Here is a 7,774-nt window from a genome sequence, read left to right as displayed (position 1 = left end):
AAAGGTGTATAGACAAACTCAAAGTTAATAAAACACCAGGGCCTGACGGTTGGCATCCAAGAATCTTAAAGGAAATGAAAAATGAGATTGTTGTTCCATTAGAAATTATTTTCAAGAAATCCATCATATCCAGAGATGTCCCAAGAGAATGGAAGCTAGCTAACGTTACTCCCATATTCAAAAAAGGTGACAAAAAGAAACCAAATAACTATAGGCCTATAAGTTTGACTTCAGTCGTAGGAAAAATAATAGAAACTATTACACTGGGGAACACTCATTTTGTTGCATTTAAAAAAAGACTTTTCTATAGTCAACTTGAGTGTGCTGATTTCAAATCTGAAGTCGGGTTTTGTCTGCAAGCTACAGATTTTATGCAATTTGACATTTTTATTATTTTTTAAAATTTTCGTTATTATAGGAAATTGCAATATCAGCCACAATTCTTTTGTTCACTTGAATCTTAAAACAGTATTAAAGCCATTTCTGTACATTTATTAAGGCAAAAGAAACAGAACATTAACAGAACATCTATCCCAAAGTTAGATTAGCATCCTTCAGAACATCACCACAGCTGATGGAAGCTTATCAATTTCTTTGTGTATTTTTTTCAGGCAGGAATTTGCGTTTGTAACTTTTGCGTTTGTACATTTCATCTGGGCAATTTCGTTTAATGCTCCAGCAGTAGTCAGCCATCATACTTTTGTCCCAGCGCCCTTGGTAGCGTTCTTCCATGATCTTTAGGTCTTGGTGGAATCGTTCTCATTGTTCGTCACTCACAGCCCCCAGGTTGTCAGGGAACTGATCAAGGTGGTTGTTCAAAAAATGAAGCTTGATGCTCATGTTGCACCCGAGATCACGAAAAGCGAGGAGCATTCTGTTCACAAGTTCACTGTAGTTCTCCGCTTTATTGTTTCCAAGGAAGTTCTGAACGACTGCCACAAAGGATAACCATGCTGCCCTTTCTAAAGCGGTCATCTTAGCAACAAACTGATCATCACGAATTAGGGTTCGAATCTGTGGGCCATCAAACACGCCTGCTTTGATCTTCTCAAATGATAACCCTGGTAAAGCTGTGATGATGTGTTGGAAACATTCACCTTCGGTTTCCAGTGCATGGACAAATTGTTTCATCAAACCTAATTTGATGTGAAGAGGAGGAAAGATGATCTTATCTCTGTTTACAATTGGGTCTTGTATGATATTTGGCATGCCTGCTTCAAGGGTGTCACGAATAGGCCAGTCCTTCTGGACCCAATGTCTGTCTCGTGCTCGGCTGTCCCACATACAGAGGAAACATGGAAACTTGGTGAAACCTTTCTGTTGTCCAAGAAGAAAGTTGACCATCTTTAAGTCTACACAAATTATCCAATTGTGCTCATGATACTTTAATAAGTCCATGACCATTCTCATATCATCATAGTCTTCCCGCAAATGCACTGAGTGACCGACAGGTACTGCTCCATAAACATTGCCATTATGTAAAAGAAAACACTTTAGACTGCGTTTTGAACTGTTTAAAAAGAGTCTCCATTCAGCAGGACTATAGTAAGGTACACCCAGTTCTTTGAGAAGCCCTGGGATGTCATGGCAGTAAACAAACTGTCTGTCTTTTGAAAAGAAGGTCACAAAAAGCTGGTCACGCTTTCTGAAATATGATACTTTAACAGAGTGATCAACAAGATTTCTGCCTTGTAATCTTGATGCCAAAAGCTCTGCTGCTTTCTTTGAAAGACCTAAATCCCGCACTAAATCATGCAGTTCAGCCTGGGGAAGAGGCTTAGGGACGGGGAAAGGTTCAGTGTCTGAAGAACAGTCCTCCGATTGTGAACACTTTTCTGACAATTCACTGTCACAACTGTCTTGCTGGCTTGTATCATGTCCAATGTCTTTATCGTCCAATGAAGGCAAGCCTTTGGAAACTGGAACAGGTACTTCTTCAGAGTGCGGAACAGGCCGAATAGCTGAGGGAATGTTCGGATACGTAATCTTATGTCGGTTTTTCTTCCCAACACCCGTTGTGTTTACCATGCAGAAATAACAGTCAGTTACATGGTTGGTGGGTTCGCGCCAAATCATTGGAACTCCAAAAGGCAGACCTTTGGGTTTTCCTTTGGTCCAGTCTCGAAGCATTTCCTCACAATTGTGGCACACAACATGAGGAGCCCATTGCTTGTCTTGATCACCAAGATGAACTTCAAAATATGCCTTGTAGGCACGCTTGACGAACGAGGATATGTTACGTCTCTGACGATTGAGTGTGTAGCATCCACATATGTAGCAGAAGGCATCAGGCTTGTTTCTGCAATGATGTCTCATTCTGGAAGCCATGTTTGAACTGAAACAAAAGAAGAATGATCAAAATATTAGAAGCTATCTATATATATGGACGTTAAAATGCTTATACATGGTTTACGCAAGTTCACGATTCCACGACAATTGCCCACAAGACTATTGCCCACAAGACAGTTGCCCACACCCCTAACCAGAAAAGAGACATCTGCCCACAACAGTTCTTTTTTCCAACATTTTAGTATTCCATCGGTATACTTATATAGTATACTTATACATGCACAAAGCATGTGAGCAATAAAAACAAAGGCTTAGTGAGCTATTTTTCTGTTAGTACTGTATATAAGGATGTCAGGTTATGAATCACTCATACACTCACTCAACACTCAGCATGGAGATCATCAAGACCACCAGAGGAGGAGACAAGCTCTGTCTCGATGGCTTCATGTATGTCAAGAAGAGGACCTACAGCAACTGGATCCGGTGGAATTGTGCACGTTCTCGCACAACAGGGTGCAAGGGTGCACTCACCACTAGTGACTCCTTTGAGGATCCTCGGTCCTTTGTCAGTCACAACCATCCAGCAGACCGGACCGGAGTCGAGGTGACCAAGCTGCGCACCACCATGAAGGCCCAGGCGAAGCAGTCCGGCTCGGGTTCCGAATAGCGACTGTCATAACAGCGACTGTCAATAGAGCGACTACACAATCGCGATTCTTTTAAAACAGCGACCATCACAACAGCGACCACATGATAGCGATTGTATTATAAGAGCGACTGTCATAACAGCGACATTATCGCATCAGCAGTCCTCTAAATGTTGCTATCATTATTTTTTTATCATTGAAAGAAAATATATTATTAAAATAATTAAAAGAAAAAATACTTATACATCATTTCAGGTAACAATATTTTTTGCACATACTGTGTGAAAATGAAATGAAATTTATGAAACAAATTATCTAAATTGAAATTATACAAGTTTCATATGTGGACTAAGGTAAATGGTGTTATCATTGCACAAAAAGTTGCCTAACATTGATAACATATAACAAGGAGTCTAGGGTTGGGTTGTTCAAAAACTAATTCTGGCGTTAGTTTATCTTGATGTTCATGATGCTTAATGTCAAGATAGATTTAACGCCAAGATAATGCAAAATTTTGTTTTGAACAACCCAGTCCAGAAGTTCAACATCATTATGAGCATGCAGGAGGGGAGCGCATGGAATGTAGGATGTTTCGGCCACTGACGTTTCGGCCAGAACTCTGCAGGGTAGGACGTTTCGGCCAGTCCTCCAAATGTTGCTATTATTATTTACTTATTATTGAAAGAAAATATATTATTAAAAGAATTAAGAAATATATATATCATTTCAAGTGACAAAATTTTTTGAACATACTATGTGAAAACGAAATTAAATTTGTGAAACAAATTATCTGAACTGCAATTATACAGTGCACCAAATTATCTAAATTAGAATCATACAACTTTCATGTGTGGACTAAGGTAAATGGTGTTATTGTTGCACAAAAAGTAGCCCAACATTGATAACATATTATAACAAGGAGTCTAGGGTTGGGTTGTTCAAAAACTAATTCTGGCATTAGTTTATCTTGATAGTCATGATGCTCAATGTCAAGATAGATTTAACGCCAAGATAATGTAAAATTTTGTTTTGAACAACCCAGTCCAGAAGTTCAACATCATTATGAGCATGCAGGAGGGGAGCGCATGGAATGTAGGATGTTTCGGCCACTGACGTTTCGGCCAGAACTCTGCAGGGTAGGACGTTTCGGCCAGTCCTCCAAATGTTGCTATTATTATTTACTTATTATTGAAAGAAAATGTATTATTAAAAGAATTAAAGAAATATATATCATTTCAAGTGACAACATTTTTGCACCTACTGTGTGAAAACGAAATTAATTTTATGAAACAAATTATCTAAATTGAAATTATACAGTGCACCAAATTATCTAAATTAAAATTATAAAGCTTTCATGTGTGGACTAAGGGAAATGGTGTTATTGTTGCACAAAAAGTTGCCTAACATTGATAACATATCATAACAAGGAGTCTAGGGTTGGGTTGTTCAAAAACTAATTCTGGCGTTAGTTTATCTTGATGTTAAAAGTCATGGTAACGCTCTGTGTTATCATGATGTTTAATGTCAAGATAGATTTAACGCCAAGATAGTGAAAAAAATTATTTTGAACAACCCAGTCCAGAAGTTCAACATCATTATGAGCATGCAGGAGGGGAGCGCATCGACTGTAGGATGTTTCGGCCACAAACGTTTCGGCATCTGACGTTTCGGCCAGAACTCTGCATGGTACGACGTTTCGGCCAATCCTAAATGTTGCTATTATTATTCACTTATTATTGAAAGAAAAATATTATTAAAAGAATTAAAAAACCCGACGTAGGACGTTTCGGCCTGTCCTCCAAATGTTATTATTATTTACTTATTATTGAAAGAAAATATATTATTAAAATAATGAAAGAAATATCATTTCAAGTGACAATATTTTTTGAACATACTGTGTGACAACGAAATTAAATTTATTAAACAAATTATCTAAATTTCTATACAGTGCACCAAATTATCTAAATTAAAATTATAAAGCTTTCATGTGTGGACTAAGGTAAATGGTGTTATTGTTGCACAAAAAGTTGCCTAACATTGATAACATATCATAACAAGGAGTCTAGGGTTGGGTTGTCCAAAAACTAATTCTGGCGTTAGTTTATCTTGTTATTAAAAGTCATGGTAACGCTCTGTGTTACCATGATGTTTAATGTCAAGATAGATTCAACGCCAAGATAGTGCAAAAAATTATTTTGAACAACCCAGTCCAGAAGTTCAACATCATTATGAGCATGCAGGAGGGGAGCGCATGGAATGTAGGATGTTTCGGCCACAGACGTTTCGGCAACTGACGTTTCGGCCAGAACTCTGCAGGGTACGACGTTTCGGCCAATCCTAAATGTTGCTATTATTATTTACTTATTATTGAAAGAAAAATATTATTATAAGAATTAAAAAACCGACGACCGAGCAACCGACCAGTAAATTCACTTCAGCGAACTTATCTCACGAAGAGCGATAGATACATAAGTCTGCGACTTTTTGAGCATATTTCATTCTGAACCTATCTCACAAAGTAAACACAACTGAACGCGCAAATACAAACACGAAAACACAAGCAATTGAAACATAAGTCTGCGACCATTCTGACCGGTCGATAGTAAAGTCGCTATTATTACAGTCGCTGTTATAATGCGGTCGCCATTAGGACAGTCGCCGTTTTGAAAGTCGCTCACCTGATTACGTCGCCCTTATCAAGTCGCTATTATGACTGTCGCTGTTTTGACAGTCGCTATCCGGCCCGGATCCCAAGCAGTCCAGAAGTCGCCCCAACCAGATCCTCACACAGGCTCTCCTTCAAGCCAGCACTGATGTCCGTGCCAACCTCGGGAGCGTCCAGACTTGCAAGCGGGACCTGCAGCGTCAACGCCGTGGGAGACTTCCTAAGGACCCTGCATCTCTTCAACAGCTGGTCATCCCAGATGAGTCCGCAACATCCCACCCCGGTTCGCCGTTCCTGTGTGGAACGTCCATGAAGTCACCCTGGAAGGACGCGACCGGACCAACAACATCTGTGAGGGGTGGAACACTTCCTTCGCCCAGCTGGTTGGCCACCACCATCTCTCCTTCTGGACTGCTGTGTATGGGTTCCGCAGGGACTACGCGCTTGTCAGCACCAACCTCCTGCAGTACGCCAGGGGGCGTCCCATCAAGAAGCGCCAACGTAGAGACCACCAGCAGCACCAGAAACACCTTCAGTCACTCTGCCAAGACTTTGTGGCAGAGCGCCGGACCCTCACAGACTTCCTTCAAGCAGTTGGTCACTGCATTCGTCTGGGATAAATTCTCTAGTTATCTTGTAAATAATGTCCTTCCTGGTGCACTTGTAAATATTGTAAATATTGTCTGTTGTATATAATTGTACATATTTTGTATTATTGTATGTTATAATATCAATAAAAAATTGAAAGTGAACTGGCCCTTGTTAAAATTACTTTATAAAAATAGTTGTGGGCAAATGTCTCTTTTCTGGTTAAGGGTGTGGGCAATTGTCTTGTGGGCAACTGTATTATGGGCAATTGTATTGTGGGCAAATGTCTGCGCACCCAAGTTCACATATGTACAATTTCATTAACCTCAAATTGCATACAAACTAGAGCTTGTAGAGAAAAACTAATTTCAGATTTGAAATCAGCGCCTAAAACTCTTTCAAAATCCGTTAAAATATCCAATGCAACTCAAAGTTACTGAAAAAGTGTTCCCCTCTGTTATCAGAGATGCTATCGAACATCATTTAGAAAGTAACCGTTTGATAAATGATAGCCAGCATGGTTTCAGACGGAAAAGTTCTTGCGTGACTAACTTACTCGAATTCTACAACACAGTTATCTCGAATTATGACAAAAGAAATAATATAAATTTAATATACCTAGACTTTGCAAAAGCTTTTGATACCGTCCCACACGAAAGACTACTTACTAAATAGCTTTGCATGGAATAAGTGGTAGCCTATTAGGTTGGACTAGTAATTGGTTGAATGGTCGAAAACAGAGAGTTGTTTTAAATGGAAAAACTTCTGGATGGAAAAGTGTTGCAAGTGGAGTTCCTCAGGGTTCCGTTCTTGGGTAACTTCTATTCATAGTATATATAAATGATATAGACCGTGGACTAAAATCTACTGTTTCCAAATTTGCTGATGATACAAAACTGTGCGGAGTGGCAAATGATCACTCAAACCAATTAGATATTCAAGAAGATTTAGATCAATTACAGCAATGGTCTGAAAAGTGGCTAATGAAATTTAACACAAGTAAATGCAAGGTAATGCACATAGGTAAAAATAACTGTAAGTACGATTACAAGTTATTTGGAAATTCGTTAACAAAAGTGGATAGTGAAAAAGATCTCGGCTAAATTATCAGTAACGACCTCAAATCATCCAAGCAATGTATTTCAGCCTCTGAGAAAGCAAATAAGATTCTGGGACTGATTGGGCGATCTTTTGATTTCAAAAGTCCATCACTCATTAACAAGCTATATAAATCGTTAGTTCGTCCACATTTAGAATATGCTGTTTCCGTATGGTCACCGAATCTCATTAAAGATATTGACAGACTGGAAAAAGTACAACGGCGAGCCACACAACTGATTCCAAATATCAAAAATAAATCATACGAAAATCGACTAAAGCACATGAATCTGTTTTCCCTAAAAAAGCGTAGACTCAGAGGTGACTTGATACAGGTCTTTAAGATTTTAAAGGGAATTGACAACATCAAAAGTGACCAAATTTTCACATTGAATGAGAATCGGACAAGAAACAATGGTCTCAAACTGTCCGGAAATAGATTCAATTTGGAAGTGGGTAGAAACAACTTTGCCAACCGTGTAGTTAA

The sequence above is a fragment of the Oratosquilla oratoria genome, chromosome 31, assembly GCF_046742065.1.
Source record: "Oratosquilla oratoria isolate Oo_2021 chromosome 31, ASM4674206v1, whole genome shotgun sequence".
Taxonomy (NCBI): domain Eukaryota; kingdom Metazoa; phylum Arthropoda; class Malacostraca; order Stomatopoda; family Squillidae; genus Oratosquilla; species Oratosquilla oratoria.
Note: the sequence above shows the minus strand (reverse complement) of the source record.